The following is a 23644-nucleotide window of genomic DNA, read 5'->3' as shown; positions in this document are numbered from 1 at the left end:
CCCTTTTGACCGGGGGGAAGTGAGACTTCATTGTAGTGCAGATTTCCTTTGCAAGCTTGCTTGGTTGGCCAAAAAGGGCGTATGCGTTTTTTCCTGAATATATTCAGGAAAAAACGCATACGCCCTTTTTGGCCAAGTGCATCATTGTGGACGTTCTGCCTCTTTTCCTATGCTTTCAATGCAATTCCAGTCTACCTCCTGAAATCGGTTTCCTGCAATTCTGCCCCGCTTTCAACTCCTCTTGGCAGCCTTACTTCAGTCTATTTTTGGACGATAGCTGTCATTTATAACTCTGCAGGTTTGTGAATTACAGTGCCCCTGAGCTCCTTTCTTCAACTCGCTTTCTTGTGACCTGGCCGCAACACCGCAGGATGGCTTCAGGTCCTAATCTGGTTCCGGCCCGGCATGCTGAGCCTTTGGTTAATTCCTCTTCCTGGTGGGAAATGAGAGTTAAATTTGCCCGTCCAGACACCTCCAGCTAGCCTCTCATTGGTTCTCGCTATTCCTGTTCATCTTCCGCAGAAATTGCAAACTGGGCCAAACAGGAGGTTAAAGGGACTGACTCTCCAAGTTGGGAGAGTGTTAGTAAAGCGTCTGGAATGTTGCACCCGAGTACCAGGGTAGGAAAACTGAGACATATTTGAATACGTCTCCCGTTCACATGGTTGATCATACTCTGGGTTCCACATGCATGTTTTAGCTGAAGGAAGAATACCTTAAACCTGGAGAGTTGAGACCCGTGGAATGGGTACCATGCAATATGACTTCAAAAGGTCTTCATTTGCTCACCGAACCTCTCCAATCCTATCACTACTGCGTTTATGCCCCTGTACACACGCTTGATTCTCTTTTGGAGACATAGCAATCCATAGGTTTTAAGATACTTACTAGTCAGGTACATTCTTAGGCGTTTAATATGCGGTGTTGAGTCCATTTCGTTGAGCAAGGAGTAGCTCTTGTCTATTCCATATTTGGCTTAAGGAACTTTATCTGTGCTCATTTCAATCTCTGGTTTTATGCAGCACCCCAACTCACCTTTCCCCTTAAGCAAGCATAAGTTGGTTTTCTAAATTTGAGACCCTGTTCTGTTTTGGAATGCAGTTCCTGTGTAGCCAAGTTTACATTCCGTGTATTAGTGATATCTTATGATGTTTCTTTTTCTGTGTGACTTATTTCAGTTAGAATCATCGTACCTGAATCCACTCATTATGCTGCTACGGGCCTGATGACATAGATTTCATTGCTGAGTGATACTGCATTGTACGTAAGTACCACAAGTTCTTTATCCATTTTTCACTTTCTGTGATATTGAACTTGTACGGTATACGAGGTTCTTGTAAACGGAGGCGTCCCAAACTTTGGGGTGGCTGTGTCTTTTTGATTTTAATTTCCCTAAGCTATAGGACCATAAGTGGAAGTGCCCTAGGCTCTCTTGCTTTGTATTTTAGATGTTTCAGGAAACACCATACACTTCTCCCGAGTGTCTGTTGGCAATTTACATCCCGCCCATCAGCATAACAAGGCTCCCAGTTCTCCATGGCCTGTCCTGCCTTTCTGGATTATACACTTTTTTCAGATGGCCCTTTTGACCGGGGGGAAGTGAGACTTCATTGTAGTGCAGATTTCCTTTGCAAGTTTGCTTGGTTGGCCAAAAAGGGCGTATGCGTTTTTTCCTGAATATATTCAGGAAAAAACGCATACGCCCTTTTTGGCCAAGTGCATCATTGTGGACGTTCTGCCTCTTTTCCTATGCTTTCAATGCAATTCCAGTCTACCTCCTGAAATCGGTTTCCTGCAATTCTGCCCCACTTTCAAGTCCTCTTGGCAGCCTTACTTCAGTCTATTTTTGGACGATAGCTGTCATTTATAACTCTGCAGGTTTGTGAATTACAGTGCCCCTGAGCTCCTTTCTTCAACTCGCTTTCTTTTGAGCTGGCCGCAACACCGCAGGATGGCTTCAGGCCCTAATCTGGTTCCGGTACGGCACACTGAGCCTTTGGTTATTTCCTCTTCCTGGTGGGAAATGAGAGTTAAATTTGCCCATCCAGACACCTCCAGCTAGCCTCTCATTGGTTCTCGCTATTCCTGTTCATCTTCTGCAGAAATTGCAAACTGTGCCAAACAGGAGGTTAAAGGCGCTGACTCTCCAAGTGGGGAGAGTGTTAGTAAAGCGTCTGGAATGTTGCACCCGAGTACCAGGGGAGGAAAACTGAGACATATTTGAACACGTCTCCCGTTCACATGGTTGATCATACTTGGGTTCCACATGCATGTTTTAGCTGAAGGAAGAATACCTTAAACCTGGAGAGTTGAGAACCGTGTAATGGGTACCATGCAATATGACTTCAAAGGGTCTTCATTTGCTCACCGAACCTCTCCAATCCTATCACTGCTGCGTTTATGCCCCTGTACACATGCTTGATTCTCTTTCGGAGACATAGCAATCCATAGGTTTTAAGATACTTACTAGTCAGGTACATTCTTAGGCGTTTAATATGGGGTTTTGAGTCCATTTCGTTGAGCAAGGAGTAGCTCTTGTCTATTCCATATTTGGCTTAAGGAACTTTATCTGTGCTCATTTCAATCTCTGGTTTTATGCAGCACCCCAACTCACCTTTCCCCTTAAGCAAGCATAAGTTGGTTTTCTAAATTTGAGACCCTGTTCTGTTTTGGAATGCAGTTCCTGTGTAGCCAAGTTTACATTCCGTGTATTAGTGATATCTTATGATGTTTCTTTTTCTGTGTGACTTATTTCAGTTAGAATCATCATACCTGAATCCACTCATTATGCTGCTACGGGCCTGATGACATAGATTTCATTGCTGAGTGATACTGCATTGTACGTAAGTACCACAAGTTCTTTATCCATTTTTCACTTTCTGTGATATTGAACTTGTACGGTAAACGAGGTTCTTGTAAACGGAGGTGTCCCAAACTTTGGGGTGGCTGTGTCTTTTTGATTTTAATTTCCCTAAGCTATAGGACCATAAGTGGAAGTGCCCTAGGCTCTGATGCTTTGTTTTTTAGATGTTTCAGGAAACACCATACACTTCTCCCAAGTGGTTGTTGGCAATTTACATCCCGCCCATCAGCATAACAAGGCTCCCAGTTCTCCATGGCCTGTCCTGCCTTTCTGGAGTTTACACTTTTTTCAGATGGCCCTTTTGACCGGGGAGAAGTGAGACTTCATTGTAGTGCAGATTTCCTTTGCAAGTTTGCTTGGTTGGCCAAAAAGGGCGTATGCGTTTTTTCCTGAATATATTCAGGAAAAAACGCATACGCCCTTTTTGGCCAAGTGCATCATTGTGGACGTTCTGCCTCTTTTCCTATGCCTTCAATGCAATTCCAGTCTACCTCCTGAAATCGGTTTCCTGCAATTCTGCCCCGCTTTCAAGTCCTCTTGGCAGCCTTACTTCAGTCTATTTTTGGACGATAGCTGTCATTTATAACTCTGCAGGTTTGTGAATTACAGTGCCCCTGAGCTCCTTTCTTCAACTCGCTTTCTTGTGACCTGGCCGCAACACCGCAGGATGTCTACAGGCCCTAATCTGGTTCCGGCACGGCACGCTGAGCCTTTGGTTAATTCCTCTTCCTGGTGGGAAATGAGAGTTAAATTTGCCCATCCAGACACCTCCAGCTAGTCTCTCATTGGTTCTCGCTATTCCTGTTCATCTTCCACAGAAATTGCAAACTGGGCCAAACAGGAGGTTAAAGGGACTGACTCTCCAAGTGGGGAGAGTGTTAGTAAAGCGTCTGGAATGTTGAACCCGAGTACCAGGGTACGAAAACTGAGACATATTTGAACACGTCTCCGGATCACATGGTTGATCATAATCTAGGTTCCACATGCATGTTTTAGCTGAAGGAACAATACCTTAAACCTGGAGAGTTGAGACCCGTGTAATGGGTACCATGCAATATGACTTCAAAGGGACTTCATTTGCTCACGAACCCCTCCAATCCTATCACTGCTGCATTTATGCCCATGTACACATGCTTGATTCTCTTTCGGAGACATAGCAATCCATAGGTTTTAAGATACTTACTAGTCAGGTACATTCTTAGGCGTTTAATATGCGGTGTTGAGTCCATTTCGTTGAGCAAGGAGTAGCTCTTGTCTATTCCATATTTGGCTTAAGGAACTTTATCTGTGCTCATTTCAATCTCTGGTTTTATGCAGCACCCCAACTCACCTTTCCCCTTAAGCAAGCATAAGTTGGTTTTCTAAATTTGAGAACCTGTTCTGTTTTGGAATGCAGTTCCTGTGTAGCCAAGTTTACATTCCGTGTATTAGTGATATCTTATGATGTTTCTTTTTCTGTGTGACTTATTTCAGTTAGAATCATCATACCTGAATCCACTCATTATGCTGCTACGGGCCTGATGACATAGATTTCATTGCTGAGTGATACTGCATTGTACGTAAGTACCACAAGTTCTTTATCCATTTTTCACTTTCTGTGATATTGAACTTGTACGGTAAACGAGGTTCTTGTAAACGGAGGTGTCCCAAACTTTGGGGTGGCTGTGTCTTTTTGATTTTAATTTCCCTAAGCTATAGGACCATAAGTGGAAGTGCCCTAGGCTCTGATGCTTTGTTTTTTAGATGTTTCAGGAAACACCATACACTTCTCCCAAGTGGTTGTTGGCAATTTACATCCCGCCCATCAGCATAACAAGGCTCCCAGTTCTCCATGGCCTGTCCTGCCTTTCTGGAGTTTACACTTTTTTCAGATGGCCCTTTTGACCGGGGAGAAGTGAGACTTCATTGTAGTGCAGATTTCCTTTGCAAGTTTGCTTGGTTGGCCAAAAAGGGCGTATGCATTTTTTCCTGAATATATTCAGGAAAAAACGCATACGCCCTTTTTGGCCAAGTGCATCATTGTGGACGTTCTGCCTCTTTTCCTATGCTTTCAATGCAATTCCAGTCTACCTCCTGAAATCGGTTTCCTGCAATTCTGCCCCGCTTTCAAGTCCTCTTGGCAGCCTTACTTCAGTCTATTTTTGGACGATAGCTGTCATTTATAACTCTGCAGGTTTGTGAATTACAGTGCCCCTGAGCTCCTTTCTTCAACTCGCTTTCTTGTGACCTGGCCGCAACACCGCAGGATGTCTACAGGCCCTAATCTGGTTCCGGCACGGCACGCTGAGCCTTTGGTTAATTCCTCTTCCTGGTGGGAAATGAGAGTTAAATTTGCCCGTCCAGACACCTCCAGCTAGCCTCTCATTTTTTCTCGCTATTCCTGTTCATCTTCCACAGAAATTGCAAACTGGGCCAAACAGGAGGTTAAAGGCGCTGACTCTCCAAGTGGGGAGAGTGTTAGTAAAGTGTCTGGAATGTTGCACCCGAGTACCAGGGGACGAAAACTGAGACATATTTGAACACGTCTCCCGTTCACATGGTTGATCATACTTGGGTTCCACATGCATGTTTTAGCTGAAGGAAGAATACCTTAAACCTGGAGCGTTGAGACCCGTGTAATGGGTACCATGCAATATGACTTCAAAGGGTATTCATATGCTCACCGAACCTCTCCAATCCTATCACTGCTGCGTTTATGCCCCTGTACACATGCTTGGTTCTCTTTCAGAGACATAGCAATCCATAGGTTTTAAGATACTTACTAGTCAGGTACATTCTTAGGCGTTTAATATGGGGTGTTGAGTCCATTTCGTTGAGCAAGGAGTAGCTCTTGTCTATTCCATATTTGGCTTAAGGAACTTTATCTGTGCTCATTTCAATCTCTGGTTTTATGCAGCACCCCAACTCACCTTTCCCCTTAAGCAAGCATAAGTTGGTTTTCTAAATTTGAGACCCTGTTCTGTTCTGTAATTCAGTTCCTGTGTAGCCAAGTTTACATTCCGTGTATTACTGATATCTTATGATGTTTCTTTTTCTGTGTGACTTATTTCAGTTAGAATCATCATACCTGAATCCACTCATTGTGCTGCTAAGGGCCTGATGACACAGATTTCATTGCTGAGTGATATTGCTTTGTAAGTAAATACCACAACTTCTTTATCCATTTTTCACTTTCTGCGATGTTGAACTTGTACTGTAAACGAGGTTCTTGTAAACAGAGGCGTCCCAAACTTTGGGGTGTCTGTGTCTTTTTTATTTTAATTTCCCTAAGCTATAGGACCATAAGTGGAAGTGCCCTAGGCTCTGTTGCTTTGTTTTTTAGATGTTTCAGTAAACACCATACACTTCTCCCGAGTGTCTGTTGGCAATTTACATCCCGCCCATCAGCATAACAAGGCTCCCAGTTCTCCATGGCCTGTCCTGCCTTTCTGGATTTTACACTTTTTTCAGATGGCCCTTTTGACCGGGGGGAAGTGAGACTTCATTGTAGTGCAGATTTCCTTCGCAAGCTTGCTTGGTTGGCCAAAAAGGGCGTATGCGTTTTTTCCTGAATATATTCAGGAAAAAACGCATACGCCCTTTTTGGCCAAGTGCATCATTGTGGACGTTCTGCCTCTTTTCCTATGCTTTCAATGCAATTCCAGTCTACCTCCTGAAATCGGTTTCCTGCAATTCTGCCCCGCTTTCAAGTCCTCTTGGCAGCCTTACTTCAGTCTATTTTTGGACGATAGCTGTCATTTATAACTCTGCAGGTTTGTGAATTACAGTGCCCCTGAGCTCCTTTCTTCAACTCGCTTTCTTTTGAGCTGGCCGCAACACCGCAGGATGGCTTCAGGCCCTAATCTGGTTCTGGCACGGCACGCTGAGCCTTTGGTTAATTCCTCTTCCTGGTGGGAAATGAGAGTTAAATTTGCCCGTCCAGACACCTCCAGCTAGTCTCTCATTGGTTCTCGCTATTCCTGTTCATCTTCCGCAGAAATTGCAAACTGGGCCAAACAGGAGGTTAAAGGGACTGACTCTCCAAGTCGGGAGAGTGTTAGTAAAGCGTCTGGAATGTTGCACCCGAGTACCAGGGTACGAAAACTGAGACATATTTGAACACGTCTCCCGATCACATGGTTGATCATACTCTAGGTTCCACATGCATGTTTTAGCTGAAGGAAGAATACCTTAAACCTGGGTAGTTGAAACCCGTGGAATGGGTAGCATGCAATATGACTTCAAACGGTCTTCATTTGCTCACCGAACCTCTCCAATCCTATCACTGCTGCGTTTATGCCCCTGTACACATGCTTGATTCTCTTTCGGAGACATAGAAATCCATAGGTTTTAAGATACTTACTAGTCAGGTACATTCTTAGGCGTTTAATATGCGGTGTTGAGTCCATTTCGTTGAGCAAGGAGTAGCTCTTGTCTATTCCATATTTGACTTAAGGAACTTTATCTGTGCTCATTTCAATCTCTGGTTTTATGCAGCACCCCACCTCACCTTTACCTTTAAGCAAGAATACGTTGGTTTTCTAAATTTGAGACCCTGTTCTGTTCTGTAATACAGTTCCTGTGTAGCCAAGTTTCCATTCCGTGTATTAGTGATATCTTATGATGTTTCTTTTTCTGTGTGACTTATTTCAGTTAGAATCATCAGACCTGAATCCACTCATTGTGCTGCTAAGGGCCTGATGACATAGATTTCATTGCTGAGTGATATTGCTTTGTAAATAAATACCACAACTTCTTTATCCATTTTTCACTTTCTGCGATGTTGAACTTGTACTGTAAACGAGGTTCTTGTAAACAGAGCCGTTCCAAACTTTGGGGTGGCTGTGTCTTTTAGATTTTAAATTCCCTAAGCTATAGGACCATAAGTGGAAGTGCCCTAGGCTCTGTTGCTTTGTTTTTTAGATGTTTCAGTTAACACCATACACTTCTCCCGAGTGGTTCTTGGCAATTTACATCCCGCCCTTCAGCATAACAAGGCTCCCAGTTCTCCATGGCCTGTCCTGCCTTTCTGGATTTTACACTTTTTTCAGATGGCCCTTTTGACCGGGGGGAAGTGAGACTTCATTGTAGTGCAGATTTCCTTTGCAAGCTTGCTTGGTTGGCCAAAAAGGGCGTATGCGTTTTTTCCTGAATATATTCAGGAAAAAACGCATACGCCCTTTTTGGCCAAGTGCATCATTGTGGACGTTCTGCCTCTTTTCCTATGCTTTCAATACAATTCCAGTCTACCTCCTGAAATCGGTTTCCTGCAATTCTGCCCCGCTTTCAAGTCCTCTTGGCAGCCTTACTTCAGTCTATTTTTGGACGATAGCTGTCATTTATAACTCTGCAGGTTTGTGAATTACAGTGCCCCTGAGCTCCTTTCTTCAACTCGCTTTCTTGTGACCTGGCCGCAACACCGCAGGATGGCTTCAGGCCCTAATCTGGTTCTGGCACGGCACGCTGAGCCTTTGGTTAATTCCTCTTCCTGGTGGGAAATGAGAGTTAAATTTGCCCATCCAGACACCTCCACCTAGCCTCTCATTGGTTCTCGCTATTCCTGTTCATCTTCCACAGAAATTGCAAACTGGGCCAAACAGGAGGTTAAAGGGACTGACTCTCCAAGTCGGGAGAGTGTTAGTAAAGCATCTGGAATGTTGCACCCGAGTACCAGGGGAGGAAAACTGAGACATATTTGAACACGTCTCCCGTTCACACGGTTGATCATACTCTGGGTTCCACATGCATGTTTTAGCTGAAGGAAGAATACCTTAAACCTGGAGAGTTGAGACCCGTGTAATGGGTACCATGCAATATGACTTCAAAGGGTCTTCATTTGCTCACCGAACCTCTCCAATCCTATCACTGCTACGTTTATGCCCCTGTACAAATGCTTGATTCTCTTTCAGAGACATAGCAATCCATAGGTTTTAAGATACTTACTAGTCAGGTACATTCTTAGGCGTTTAATATGCGGTGTTGAGTCCATTTCGTTGAGCAAGGAGTAGCTCTTGTCTATTCCATATTTGGCTTAAGGAACTTTATCTGTGCTCATTTCAATCTCTGATTTTATGCAGCACCCCAACTCACCTTTCCCCTTAAGCAAGCATAAGTTGGTTTTCTATATTTGAGACCCTGTTCTGTTCTGTAATTCCGTTCCTGTGTAGCCAAGTTTACATTCCGTGTATTACTGATATCTTATGATGTTTCTTTTTCTGTGTGACTTATTTCAGGTAGAATCATCATACCTGAATCCACTCATTGTGCTGCTACGGGCCTTGTGACACAGATTTCATTGCTGAGTGATGTTGCTTTGTAAGTAAATACCACAACTTCTTTATCCATTGTTCACTTTCTGCGATGTTGAACTTGTACTATAAATGAGTTTCTTGTAAACAGAGCCGTTCCAAACTTTGGGGTGGCTGTGTCTTTTTGATTTTAATTTCCCTAAGCTATAGGACCATAAGTGGAAGTGCCCTAGGTTCTGTTGCTTTGTTTTTTAGATGTTTCAGGAAACACCATACACTTCTCCCGAGTGGTTGTTGGCAATTTACATCCCGCCCATCAGCATAACAAGGCTCCCAGTTCTCCATGGCCTGTCCTGCCTTTCTGGATTTTACACTTTTTTCAGATGGCCCTTTTGACCGGGGGGAAGTGAGACTTCATTGTAGTGCAGATTTCCTTTGCAAGCTTGCTTGGTTGGCCAAAAAGGGCATATGCGTTTTTTCCTGAATATATTCAGGAAAAAACGCATACGCCCTTTTTGGCTAACTGCATCATTGTGGACGTTCTGCCTCTTTTCCTATGCTTTCAATGCAATTCCAGTCTACCTCCTGAAATCGGTTTCCTGCAATTCTGCCCTGCTTTCAAGTCCTCTTGGCAGCCTTACTTCAGTCTATTTTTGGACGATAGCTGTCATTTATAACTCTGCAGGTTTGTGAATTACAGTGCCCCTGAGCTCCTTTCTTCAACTCGCTTTCTTGTGAGCTGGCCGCAACACCGCAGGATGGCTTCAGGCCCTAATCTGGTTCCGGCACGGCACGCTGAGCCTTTGGTTAATTCCTCTTCCTGGTGGGAAATGAGAGTTAAATTTGCCCGTTCAGACACCTCCAGCTAGTCTCTCATTGGTTCTCGCTATTCCTGTTCATCTTCCGAAGAAATTGCAAACTGGGCCAAACAGGAGGTTAAAGGGACTGACTCTCCAAATCGGGAGAGTGTTAGTAATGCGTCTGGAATGTTGCACCCGAGTACCAGGGTAAGAAAACTGAGACATATTTGAACACGTCTCCCGATCACATGGTTGATCATACTCTAGGTTCCACATGCATGTTTTAGCTGAAGGAAGAATACCTTAAACCTGGGTAGTTGAAACCCGTGGAATGGGTACCATGCAATATGACTTCAAAGGGTCTTCATTTGCTCACCGAACCTCTCCAATCCTATCACTGCTGCGTTTATGGCCCTGTACACATGCTTGATTCTCTTTCGGAGACATAGCAATCCATAGGTTTTAAGATACTTTCTAGTCAGGTACATTCTTAGGTGTTTAATATGCGGTGTTGAGTCCATTTCGTTGAGCAAGGAGTAGCTCTTGTCTATTCCATATTTGGCGTAAGGAACTTTATCTGTGCTCATTTCAATCTCTGGTTTTATGCAGCACCCCAACTCACCTTTACCCTTAAGCAAGCATAAGTTGGTTTTCTAAATTTGAGACCCTGTTCTGTTCTGTAATTCAGTTCCTGTGTAGCCAAGTTTACATTCCGTGTATTACTGATATCTTATGATGTTTCTTTTTCTGTGTGACTTATTTCAGTTAGAATCATCATACCTGAATCCACTCATTGTGCTGCTAAGGGCCTGATGACATAGATTTCATTGCTGAGTGATATTGCTTTGTAACTAAATACCACAACTTCTTTATCCATTGTTCACTTTCTGCGATGTTGAACTTGTACTGTAAACGAGGTTCTTGTAAACAGAGCCGTTCCAAACTTTGGGGTGGCTGTGTCTTTTTGATTTTAATTTCCCTAAGCTATAGGACCATAAGTGGAAGTGCCCTAGGTTCTGTTGCTTTGTTTTTTAGATGTTTCAGGAAACACCATACACTTCTCCTGAGTGTCTGTTGGCAATTTACATCCCGCCCATCAGCATAACAAGGCTCCCAGTTCTCCATGGCCTGTCCTGCCTTTCTGGATTTTACACTTTTTTCAGATGGCCCTTTTGACCGGGGGGAAGTGAGACTTCATTGTAGTGCAGATTTCCTTCGCAAGCTTGCTTGGTTGGCCAAAAAGGGCGTATGCGTTTTTTCCTGAATATATTCAGGAAAAAACGCATACGCCCTTTTTGGCCAAGTGCATCATTGTGGACGTTCTGCCTCTTTTCCTATGCTTTCAATGCAATTCCAGTCTACCTCCTGAAATCGGTTTCCTGCAATTCTGCCCCGCTTTCAAGTCCTCTTGGCAGCCTTACTTCAGTCTATTTTTGGACGATAGCTGTCATTTATAACTCTGCAGGTTTGTGAATTACAGTGCCCCTGAGCTCCTTTCTTCAACTCGCTTTCTTGTGACCTGGCCGCAACACCGCAGGATGGCTTCAGGCCCTAATCTGGTTCCGGCACGGCACGCTGAGCCTTTGGTTAATTCCTCTTCCTGGTGGGAAATGAGAGTTAAATTTGCCCGTCCAGACACCTCCAGCTAGCCTCTCATTGGTTCTCGCTATTCCTGTTCATCTTCCGCAGAAATTGCAAACTGGGCCAAACAGGAGGTTAAAGGGACTGACTCTCCAAGTGGGGAGAGTGTTAGTAAAGCGTCTGGAATGTTGCACCCGAGTACCAGGGGAGGAAAACTGAGACATATTTGAACACGTCTCCCGTTCACATGGTTGATCATACTTGGGTTCCACATGCATGTTTTAGCTGAAGGAAGAATACCGAAAACCTGGGTAGTTGAAACCCGTGGAATGGGTACCATGCAATATGACTTCAAAGGGTCTTCATTTGCTCACCGAACCTCTCCAATCCTATCACTGCTGCGTTTATGCCCCTGTACACATGCTTGATTCTCTTTCAGAGACATAGCAATCCATAGGTTTTAAGATACTTACTAGTCAGGTACATTCTTAGGCGTTTAATATGCGGTGTTGAGTCCATTTCATTGAGCAAGTAGTAGCTCTTGTCTATTCCATATTTGGCTTAAGGAACTTTATCTGTGCTCATTTCAATCTCTGGTTTTATGCAGCACCCCAACTCACCTTTCCCCTTAAGCAAGCATAAGTTCGTTTTCTAAATTTGAGACCCTGTTCTGTTCTGTAATTCAGTTCCTGTGTAGCCAAGTTTACATTCCGTGTATTACTGATATATTATGATGTTTCCTTTTCTGTGTGACTTATTTCAGTTAGAATCATCATACCTGAATCCACTCATTGTGCTGCTAAGGGCCTGATGACATAGATTTCATTGCTGAGTGATATTGCTTTGTAAGTAAATACCACAACTTCTTTATCCATTTTTCACTTTCTGCGATGTTGAACTTGTACTGTAAACGAGGTTCTTGTAAACAGAGCCATTCCAAACTTTGGGGTGGCTGTGTCTATTTTATTTTAATTTTCCTAAGCTATAGGACCATAAGTGGAAGTGCCCTAGGCTCTGTTGATTTGTTTTTTAGATGTTTCAGGAGACACCATACACTTCTCCCGAGTGTCTGTTGGCAATTTACATCCCGCCCATCAGCATAACAAGGCTCCCAGTTCTCCATGGCCTGTCCTGCCTTTCTGGATTTTACACTTTTTTCAGATGGCCCTTTTGACCGGGGGGAAGTGAGACTTCATTGTAGTGCAGATTTCCTTTGCAAGCTTGCTTGGTTGGCCAAAAAGGGCGTATGCGTTTTTTCCTGAATATATTCAGGAAAAAACGCATACGCCCTTTTTGGCCAAGTGCATCATTGTGGACGTTCTGCCTCTTTTCCTATGCTTTCAATGCAATTCCAGTCTACCTCCTGAAATCGGTTTCCTGCAATTCTGCCCCGCTTTCAAGTCCTCTTGGCAGCCTTACTTCAGTCTATTTTTGGACGATAGCTGTCATTTATAACTCTGCAGGCTTGTGAATTACAGTGCCCCTGAGCTCCTTTCTTCAACTCGCTTTCTTGTGACCTGGCCGCAACACCGCAGGATGGCTTCAGGCCCTAATCTGGTTCCGGCACGGCACGCTGAGCCTTTGGTTAATTCCTCTTCCTGGTGGGAAATGAGAGTTAAATTTGCCCGTCCAGACACCTCTAGCTAGTCTCTCATTGGTTCTCGCTATTCCTGTTCATCTTCCGCAGAAATTGCAAACTGGGCCAAACAGGAGGTTAAAGGCGCTGACTCTCCAAGTCGGGAGAGTGTTAGTAAAGCTTCTGGAATGTTGCACCCGAGTACCAGGGGAGGAAAACTGAGACATATTTGAACACGTCTCCCGTTCACACGGTTGATCATACTCTGGGTTCCACATGCATGTTTTAGCTGAAGGAAGAATACCTTAAACCTGGAGAGTTGAGACCCGTGGAATGGGTACCATGCAATATGTCTTCAAAGGGTCTTCATTTGCTCACCGAACCTCCCCAATCCTATCACTGCTGCGTTTATGCCCCTGTACACATGCTTGATTCTCTTTCGGAGACATAGCAATCCATAGGTTTTAAGATACTTACTAGTCAGGTACATTCTTAGGCGTTTAATATGCGGTGTTGAGTCCATTTCGTTGAGCAAGGAGTAGCTCTTGTCTATTCCATATTTGGCTTAAGGAACTTTATCTGTGCTCATTTCAATCTCTGGTTTTATGCAGCACCCCAACTCACCTTTCCCCTTAAGCAAGCATAAGTTCGTTTTCTAAATTTGAGACCCTGTTCTGTTCTGTAATTCAGTTCCTGTGTAGCCAAGTTTACATTCCGTGTATTACAGATATCTTATGATGTTTCTTTTTCTGTGTGACTTATTTCAGTTAGAATCATCATACCTGAATCCACTCATTGTGCTGCTAAGGGCCTGATGACACAGATTTCATTGCTGAGTGATATTGCTTTGTAAGTAAATACCACAACTTCTTTATCCATTTCTCACTTTCTGCGATGTTGAACTTGTACTGTAAACGAGGTTCTTGTAAACAGAGCCGTTCCAAACTTTGGGGTGGCTGTGTCTTTTTGATTTTAATTTCCCTAAGCTATAGGACCATAAGTGGAAGTGCCCTAGGTTCTGTTGCTTTGTTTTTTAGATGTTTCAGGAAACACCATACACTTCTCCCGAGTGGTTGTTGGCAATTTACATCCCGCCCATCAGCATAACAAGGCTCCCAGTTCTCCATGGCCTGTCCTGCCTTTCTGGATTTTACACTTTTTTCAGATGGCCCTTTTAACCTGGGGTAGTGAGATTTCATTGTAGTGCAGATTTCCTTTGCAAGTTTGCTTGGTTGGCCAAAAAGGGCGTATGCGTTTTTTCCTGAATATATTCAGGAAAAAACGCATACGCCCTTTTTGGCCAAGTGCATCATTGTGGACGTTCTGCCTCTTTTCCTATGCTTTCAATGCAATTCCAGTCTACCTCCTGAAATCGGTTTCCTGCAATTCTGCCCCGCTTTCAAGTCCTCTTGGCAGCCTTTCTTCAGTCTATTTTTGGACGATAGCTGTCATTTATAACTCTGCAGGTTTGTGAATTACAGTGCCCCTGAGCTCCTTTCTTCAACTCGCTTTCTTGTGACCTGGCCGCAACACCGCAGGATGGCTTCAGGCCCTAATCTGGTTCCAGCACGGCATGCTGAGCCTTTGGTTAATTCCTCTTCCTGGTGGGAAATGAGAGTTAAATTTGCCCGTCCAGACACCTCCAGCTAGCCTCTCATTGGTTCTCGCTATTCCTGTTCATCTTCCGCAGAAATTGCAAACTGGGCCAAACAGGAGGTTAAAGGGACTGACTCTCCAAGTGGGGAGAGTGTTAGTAAAGCGTCTGGAATGTTGCACCCGAGTACCAGGGCAGGAAAACTGAGACATATTTGAACACGTCTCCCGTTCACATGGTTGATCATACTTGGGTTCCATATGCATGTTTTAGCTGAAGGAAGAATACCGAAAACCTGGGTAGTTGAAACCCGTGGAATGGGTACCATGCAATATGACTTCAAAGGGTCTTCATTTGCTCACCGAACCTCTCCAATCCTATCACTGCTGCGTTTATGCCCCTGTACACATGCTTGATTCTCTTTCGGAGACATAGCAATCCATAGGTTTTAAGATACTTACTAGTCAGGTACATTCTTAGGCGTTTAATATGCGGTGTTGAGTCCATTTCATTGAGCAAGTAGTAGCTCTTGTCTATTCCATATTTGGCTTAAGGAACTTTATCTGTGCTCATTTCAATCTCTGGTTTTATGCAGCACCCCAACTCACCTTTCCCCTTAAGCAAGCATAAGTTCGTTTTCTAAATTTGAGACCCTGTTCTGTTCTGTAATTCAGTTCCTGTGTAGCCAAGTTTACATTCCGTGTATTACTGATATCTTATGATGTTTCTTTCTCTGTGTGACTTATTTCAGTTAGAATCATCATACCTGAATCCACTCATTGTGCTGCTAAGGACCTGATGACACAGATTTCATTGCTGAGTGATATTGCTTTGTAAGTAAATACCACAACTTCTTTATCCATTTTTCACTTTCTGCGATGTTGAACTTGTACTGTAAACGAGGTTCTTGTAAACAGAGCCGTTCCAAACTTTGGGGTGGCTGTGTCTTTTTGATTTTGAATTCCCTAAGCTATAGGACCATAAGTGGAAGTGCCCTAGGCTCTGTTGCTTTGTTTTTTAGATGTTTCAGGAAACACCATACACTTCTCCCAAGTGTCTGTTGGCAATTTACATCCCGCCCATCAGCATAACAAGGCTCCCAGTTCTCCATGGCCTGTCCTGCCTTTCTGGATTTTACACTTTTTTCAGTTGGCCCTTTTGACCGGGGGGAAGTGAGACTTCATTGTAGTGCAGATTTCCTTTGCAAGCTTGCTTGGTTGGCCAAAAAGGGCGTATGCGGTTTTTCCTGAATATATTCAGGAAAAAACGCATACGCCCTTTTTGGCCAAGTGCATCATTGTGGACGTTCTGCCTCTTTTCCTATGCATTCAATGCAATTCCAGTCTACCTCCTGAAATCGGTTTCCTGCAATTCTGCCCCGCTTTGAAGTCCTCTTGGCAGCCTTACTTCAGTCTATTTTTGGACGATAGCTGTCATTTATAACTCTGCAGGTTTGTGAATTACAGTGCCCCTGAGCTCCTTTCTTCAACTCGCTTTCTTGTGACCTGGCCGCAACACCGCAGGATGGCTTCAGGCCCTAATCTGGTTCCGGCACGGCACGCTGAGCCTTTGGTTATTTCCTCTTCCTGGTGGGAAATGAGAGTTAAATTTGCCCGTCCAGACACCTCCAGCTAGTCTCTCATTGGTTCTCGCTATTCCTGTTCATCTTCCGCAGAAATTGCAAACTGGGCCAAACAGGAGGTTAAAGGGACTGACTCTCCAAGTGGGGAGAGTGTTAGTAAAGCGTCTGGAATGTTGCACCCGAGTACCAGGGCAGGAAAACTGAGACATATTTGAACACGTCTCCCGTTCACATGGTTGATCATACTTGGGTTCCATATGCATGTTTTAGCTGAAGGAAGAATACCTAAAACCTGGGTAGTTGAAACCCGTGGAATGGGTACCATGCAATATGACTTCAAAGGGTCTTCATTTGCTCACCGAACCTCTCCAATCCTATCACTGCTGCGTTTATGCCCCTGTACACATGCTTGATTCTCTTTCGGAGACATAGCAATCCATAGGTTTTAAGATACTTACTAGTCAGGTACATTCTTAGGCGTTTAATATGCGGTGTTGAGTCCATTTCGTTGAGCAAGGAGTAGCTCTTGTCTATTCCATATTTGGCTTAAGGAACTTTATCTGTGCTCATTTCAATCTCTGGTTTTATGCAGCACCCCAACTCACCTTTCCCCTTAAGCAAGCATAAGTTGGTTTTCGAAATTTGAGACCCTGTTCTGTTCTGTAATTCAGTTCCTGTGTAGCCAAGTTTACATTCCGTGTATTACTGATATCTTATGATGTTTCTATTTCTGTGTGACTTATTTCAGTTAGAATCATCATACCTGAATCCACTCATTGTGCTGCTAAGGGCCTGATGACACAGATTTCATTGCTGAGTGATATTGCTTTGTAAGTAAATACCACAACTTCTTTATCCATTTTTCACTTTCTGCGATGTTGAACTTGTACTGTAAATGAGGTTCTTGTAAACAGAGGCGTCCCAAACTTTGGGGTGGCTGTGTCTTTTTGATTTTAATTTCCCTAAGCTATAGGACCATAAGTGGAAGTGCCCTAGGCTCTGTTGCTTTGTTTTTTAGATGTTTCAGGAAACACCATACACTTCTCCCAAGTGTCTGTTGGCAATTTACATCCCGCCCATCAGCATAACAAGGCTCCCAGTTCTCCATGGCCTGTCCTGCCTTTCTGGATTTTACACTTTTTTCAGATGGCCCTTTTGACCGGGGGGAAGTGAGACTTCATTGTAGTGCAGATTTCCTTTGCAAGCTTGCTTGGTTGGCCAAAAAGGGCGTATGCGTTTTTTCCTGAATATATTCAGGAAAAAACGCATACGCCCTTTTTGGCCAAGTGCATCATTGTGGACGTTCTGCCTCTTTTCCTATGCATTCAATGCAATTCCAGTCTACCTCCTGAAATCGGTTTCCTGCAATTCTGCCCCGCTTTGAAGTCCTCTTGGCAGCCTTACTTCAGTCTATTTTTGGACGATAGCTGTCATTTATAACTCTGCAGGTTTGTGAATTACAGTGCCCCTGAGCTCCTTTCTTCAACTCGCTTTCTTGTGACCTGGCCGCAACACCGCAGGATGGCTTCAGGCCCTAATCTGGTTCCGGCACGGCACGCTGAGCCTTTGGTTATTTCCTCTTCCTGGTGGGAAATGAGAGTTAAATTTGCCCGTCCAGACACCTCCAGCTAGTCTCTCATTGGTTCTCGCTATTCCTGTTCATCTTCCGCAGAAATTGCAAACTGGGCCAAACAGGAGGTTAAAGGGACTGACTCTCCAAGTGGGGAGAGTGTTAGTAAAGCGTCTGGAATGTTGCACCCGAGTACCAGGGCAGGAAAACTGAGACATATTTGAACACGTCTCCCGTTCACATGGTTGATCATACTTGGGTTCCATATGCATGTTTTAGCTGAAGGAAGAATACCTAAAACCTGGGTAGTTGAAACCCGTGGAATGGGTACCATGCAATATGACTTCAAAGGGTCTTCATTTGCTCACCGAACCTCTCCAATCCTATCACTGCTGCGTTTATGCCCCTGTACACATGCTTGATTCTCTTTCGGAGACATAGCAATCCATAGGTTTTAAGATACTTACTAGTCAGGTACATTCTTAGGCGTTTAATATGCGGTGTTGAGTCCATTTCGTTGAGCAAGGAGTAGCTCTTGTCTATTCCATATTTGGCTTAAGGAACTTTATCTGTGCTCATTTCAATCTCTGGTTTTATGCAGCACCCCAACTCACCTTTCCCCTTAAGCAAGCATAAGTTGGTTTTCGAAATTTGAGACCCTGTTCTGTTCTGTAATTCAGTTCCTGTGTAGCCAAGTTTACATTCCGTGTATTACTGATATCTTATGATGTTTCTATTTCTGTGTGACTTATTTCAGTTAGAATCATCATACCTGAATCCACTCATTGTGCTGCTAAGGGCCTGATGACACAGATTTCATTGCTGAGTGATATTGCTTTGTAAGTAAATACCACAACTTCTTTATCCATTTTTCACTTTCTGCGATGTTGAACTTGTACTGTAAATGAGGTTCTTGTAAACAGAGGCGTCCCAAACTTTGGGGTGGCTGTGTCTTTTTGATTTTAATTTCCCTAAGCTATAGGACCATAAGTGGAAGTGCCCTAGGCTCTGTTGCTTTGTTTTTTAGATGTTTCAGGAAACACCATACACTTCTCCCGAGTGTCTGTTGGCAATTTACATCCCACGCATCACCATAACAAGGCTCCCAGTTCTCCATGGCCTGTCCTGCCTTTCTGGATTTTACACTTTTTTCAGATGCCCCTTTTGACCGGGGGGAAGTGAGACTTCATTGTAGTGCAGATTTCCTTTGCAAGCTTGCTTGGTTGGCCAAAAAGGGCGTATGCGTTTTTTCCTGAATATATTCAGGAAAAAACGCATACGCCCTTTTTGGCCAAGTGCATCATTGTGGACGTTCTGCCTCTTTTCCTATGCTTTCAATGCAATTCCAGTCTACCTCCTGAAATCGGTTTCCTGCAATTCTGCCCCGCTTTCAAGTCCTCTTGGCAGCCTTACTTCAGTCTATTTTTGGACGATAGCTGTCATTTATAACTCTGCAGGTTTGTGAATTACAGTGACCCTGAGCTCCTTTCTTCAACTCGCTTTCTTGTGAGCTGGCCGCAACACCGCAGGATGGCTTCAGGCCCTAATCTGGTTCCGGCATGGCACGCTGAGCCTTTGGTTAATTCCTCTTCCTGGTGGGAAATGAGAGTTAAATTTGCCCGTCCATACACCTCCAGCTAGTCTCTCATTGGTTCTCGCTATTCCTGTTCATCTTCCGCAGAAATTGCAAACTGGGCCAAACAGGAGGTTAAAGGCGCTGACTCTCCAAGTGGGGAGAGTGTTAGTAAAGCGTCTGGAATGTTGCACCCGAGTACCAGGGGAGGAAAACTGAGACGTATTTGAACACGTCTCCCGTTCACATGGTTGATCATACTTGGGTTCCACATGCATGTTTTAGCTGAAGGAAGAATACCTTAAACCTGGAGAGTTGAGACCCGTGTAATGGGTACCATGCAATATGACTTCAAAGGGTCTTCATTTGCTCACCGAACCTCTCCAATCCTATCACTGCTGCGTTTATGCCCCTGTACACATGCTTGATTCTCTTTTGGAGACATAGCAATCCATAGGTTTTACGATACTTACTAGTCAGGTACATTCTTAGGCGTTTAATATGTGGTGTTGAGTCCATTTCGTTGAGCAAGGAGTAGCTCTTGTCTATTCCATATTTGACTTAAGGAACTTTATCTGTGCTCATTTCAATCTCTGGTTTTATGCAGCACCCCACCTCACCTTTCCCTTTAAGCAAGCATAAGTTGGTTTTCTAAATTTGAGACCCTGTTCTGTTCTGTAATTCAGTTCCTGTGTAGCCAAGTTTACATTCCGTGTATTACTGATAACTTATGATGTTTCTTTTTCTGTGTGACTTATTTCAGTTAGAATCATCATACCTGAATCCACTCATTGTTCTGCTAAGGGCCTGATGACATAGATTTCATTGCTGAGTGATATTGCTTTGTAAGTAAATACCACAACTTCTTTATCCATTTTTCACTTTCTGCGATGTTGAACTTGTACTGTAAACGAGGTTCTTGTAAACAGAGGCGTACCAAACTTTGGGGTGGCTGTGTCTTTTTGATTTTAATTTCCCTAAGCTATAGGACCATAAGTGGCAGTGCCCTAGGCTCTGTTGCTTTGTGTTTTAGATGTTTCAGGAAACACCATACACTTCTTCCGAGTGTCTGTTGGCAATTTACATCCCGCCCATCAGCATAACAAGGCTCCCAGTTCTCCATGGCCTGTCCTGCCTTTCTGGATTTTACACTTTTTTCAGATTGCCCTTTTGACCGGGGGGAAGTGAGACTTCATTGTAGTGCAGATTTCCTTTGCAAGCTTGCTTGGTTGGCCAAAAAGGGCGTATGCGTTTTTTCCTGAATATATTCAGGAAAAAACGCATACGCCCTTTTTGGCCAAGTGCATCATTGTGGACGTTCTGCCTCTTTTCCTATGCTTTCAATGCAATTTCAGTCTACCTCCTGAAATCGGTTTCCTGCAATTCTGCCCCGCATTCAAGTCCTCTTGGCAGCCTTACTTCAGTGTATTTTTGGACGATAGCTGTCATTTATAACTCTGCAGGTTTGTGAATTACAGTGCCCCTGAGCTCCTTTCTTCAACTCGCTTTCTTGTGACCTGGCCGCAACACCGCAGGATGGCTTCAGGCCCTAATCTGGTTCTGGCACGGCACGCTGAGCCTTTGGTTATTTCCTCCTCCTGGTGGGAAATGAGAGTTAAATTTGCCCGTCCAGACACCTCCAGCTAGCCTCTCATTGGTTCTCGCTATTCCTGTTCATCTTCCGCAGAAATTGCAAACTGTGCCAAACAGGAGGTTAAAGGCGCTGACCCTCCAAGTGGGGAGAGTGTAAGTGAAGCGTCTGGAATGTTGCACCCGAGTACCAGGGGAGGAAAACTGAGACATATTTGAACACGTCTCCCGATCACATGGTTGATTGTACTCTGGGTTCCACATGCATGTTTTAGCTGAAGGAAGAATACCTAAAACCTGGGTAGTTGAAACCCGTGGAATGGGTACCATGCAATATGACTTCAAAGGGTCTTCATTTGCTAACCGAACCTCTCCAATCCTATCACTGCTGCGTTTATGCCCCTGTACACATGCTTGATTCTCTTTCGGAGACATAGCAATCTATAGGTTTTAAGATACTTACTAGTCAGGTACATTCTTAGGCGTTTAATATGCGGTGTTGAGTCCATTTCGTTGAGCAAGGAGTAGCTCTTGTCTATTCCATATTTGACTTAAGGAACTTTATCTGTGCTCATTTCAATCTCTGGTTTTATACAGCACCCCAACTCACCTTTACCCTTAAGCAAGCATAAGTTGGTTTTCTAAATTTGAGACCCTGTTCTGTTCTGTAATTCAGTTCCTGTGTAGCCAAGTTTACATTCCGTGTATTACTGATAACTTATGATGTTTCTTTTTCTGTGTGACTTATTTCAGTTAGAATCATCATACCTGAATCCACTCATTGTGATGCTAAGGGCCTGATGACATAGATTTCATTGCTGAGTGATATTGCTTTGTAAGTAAATACCACAACTTCTTTATCCATTTTTCACTTTCTGCGATGTTGAACTTGTACTGTAAACGAGGTTCTTGTAAACAGAGGCGTCCCAAACTTTGGGGTGGCTGTGTCTTTTTGATTTTAATTTCCCTAAGCTATAGGACCATAAGTGGCAGTGCCCTAGGCTCTGTTGCTTTGTTTTTTAGATGTTTCAGGAAACACCATACACTTCTCCCGAGTGTCTGTTGGCAATTTACATCCCGCCCATCAGCATAACAAGGCTCCCAGTTCTCCATGGCCTGTCCTGCCTTTCTGGATTTTACAATTTTTTCAGATGGTCCTTTTGACCAGGGGGAAGTGAGACTTCATTGTAGTGCAGATTTCCTTTGCAAGCTTGCTTGGTTGGCCAAAAAGGGCGTATGCGGTTTTTCCTGAATATATTCAGGAAAAAACGCATACGCCCTTTTTGGCCAAGTGCATCATTGTGGACGTTCTGCCTCTTTTCCTATGCTTTCAATGCAATTCCAGTCAACCTCCTGAAATCGGTTTCCTGCAATTCTGCCCCACTTTCAAGTCCTCTTGGCAGCCTTACTTCAGTCTATTTTTGGACGATAGTTGTCATTTATAACTCTGCAGGTTTGTGAATTACAGTGCCCCTGAGCTCCTTTCTTCAACTCGCTTTCTTGTGACCTGGCCGCAACACCGCAGGATGGCTTCAGGCCCTAATCTGGTTCCGGTACGGCACGCTGAGCCTTTGGTTATTTCCTCTTCCTGGTGGGAAATGAGAGTTAAATTTGCCCGTCCAGACACCTCCAGCTAGCCTCTCATTGGTTCTCGCTATTCCTGTTCATCTTCCTCAGAAATTGCAAACTGGGCCAAACAGGAGGTTAAAGGCGCTGACTCTCCAAGTGGGGAGAGTGTTAGTAAAGCGTCTGGAATGTTGCACCCGAGTACCAGGGGAGGAAAACTGAGACATATTTGAACACGTCTCCTATTCACATGGTTGATCATACTTGGGTTCCACATGCATGTTTTAGCTGAAGGAAGAATACCTTAAACCTGGAGAGTTGAGACCCGTGTAATGGGTACCATGCAATATGACTTCAAAGGGTCTTCATTTGCTCACCGAACCTCTCCAATCCTATCACTGCTGCGTTTATGCCCCTGTACACATGCTTGATTCTCTTTTGGAGACATAGCAATCCATAGGTTTTACGATACTTACTAGTCAGGTACATTCTTAGGCGTTTAATATGCGGTGTTGAGTCCATTTCGTTGAGCAAGGAGTAGCTCTTGTCTATTCCATATTTGACTTAAGGAACTTTATCTGTGCTCATTTCAATCTCTGGTTTTATGCAGCACCCCAACTCACCTTTACCCTTAAGCAAGCATAAGTTGGTTTTCTAAATTTGAGACCCTGTTCTGTTCTGTAATTCAGTTCCTGTGTAGCCAAGTTTACATTCCGTGTATTACAGATATCTTATGATGTTTCTTTTTCTGTGTGACTTATTTCAGTTAGAATCATCATACCTGAATCCACTCATTGTGATGCTAAGGGCCTGATGACATAGATTTCATTGCTGAGTGATATTGTTTTGTAAGTAAATACCACAACTTCTTTATCCATTTTTCACTTTCTGCGATGTTGAACTTGTACTGTAAACGAGGTTGTTGTAAACAGAGGCGGCCCAAACTTTGGGGTGGCTGTGTCTTTTTGATTTTAATTTCCCTAAGCTATAGGACCATAAGTGGCAGTGCCCTAGGCTCTGTTGCTTTGTTTTTTAGATGTTTCAGGAAACACCATACACTTCTCCCGTGTGTCTGTTGGCAATTTACATCCCGCCCATCAGCATAACAAGGCTCCCAGTTCT

At 43.9% G+C, this 23644-nt stretch overlaps 1 long non-coding RNA gene across 1 annotated transcript in view; it reads left to right on the top strand.

Annotated features, from left to right (window-relative positions):
• Window positions 1-9126: 9126 nt before the first annotated feature.
• LOC307181139 overlaps window positions 9127-23644 on the top strand; it is a 93200-nt gene continuing 78682 nt past the window's right edge. Inside the window, exon 1 of the long non-coding RNA XR_013825997.1 lies at window positions 9127-9157. This is a non-coding gene — a long non-coding RNA (uncharacterized lncRNA). The remainder of the gene's footprint in view (window positions 9158-23644) is intronic.

Source organism: Stenella coeruleoalba (assembly GCF_951394435.1).
Source record: "Stenella coeruleoalba genome assembly, contig: scaffold_281, whole genome shotgun sequence".
Lineage (NCBI taxonomy): Eukaryota > Metazoa > Chordata > Mammalia > Artiodactyla > Delphinidae > Stenella > Stenella coeruleoalba.
Note: the sequence above shows the minus strand (reverse complement) of the source record. Positions and strands in the feature narration are given on the sequence as shown.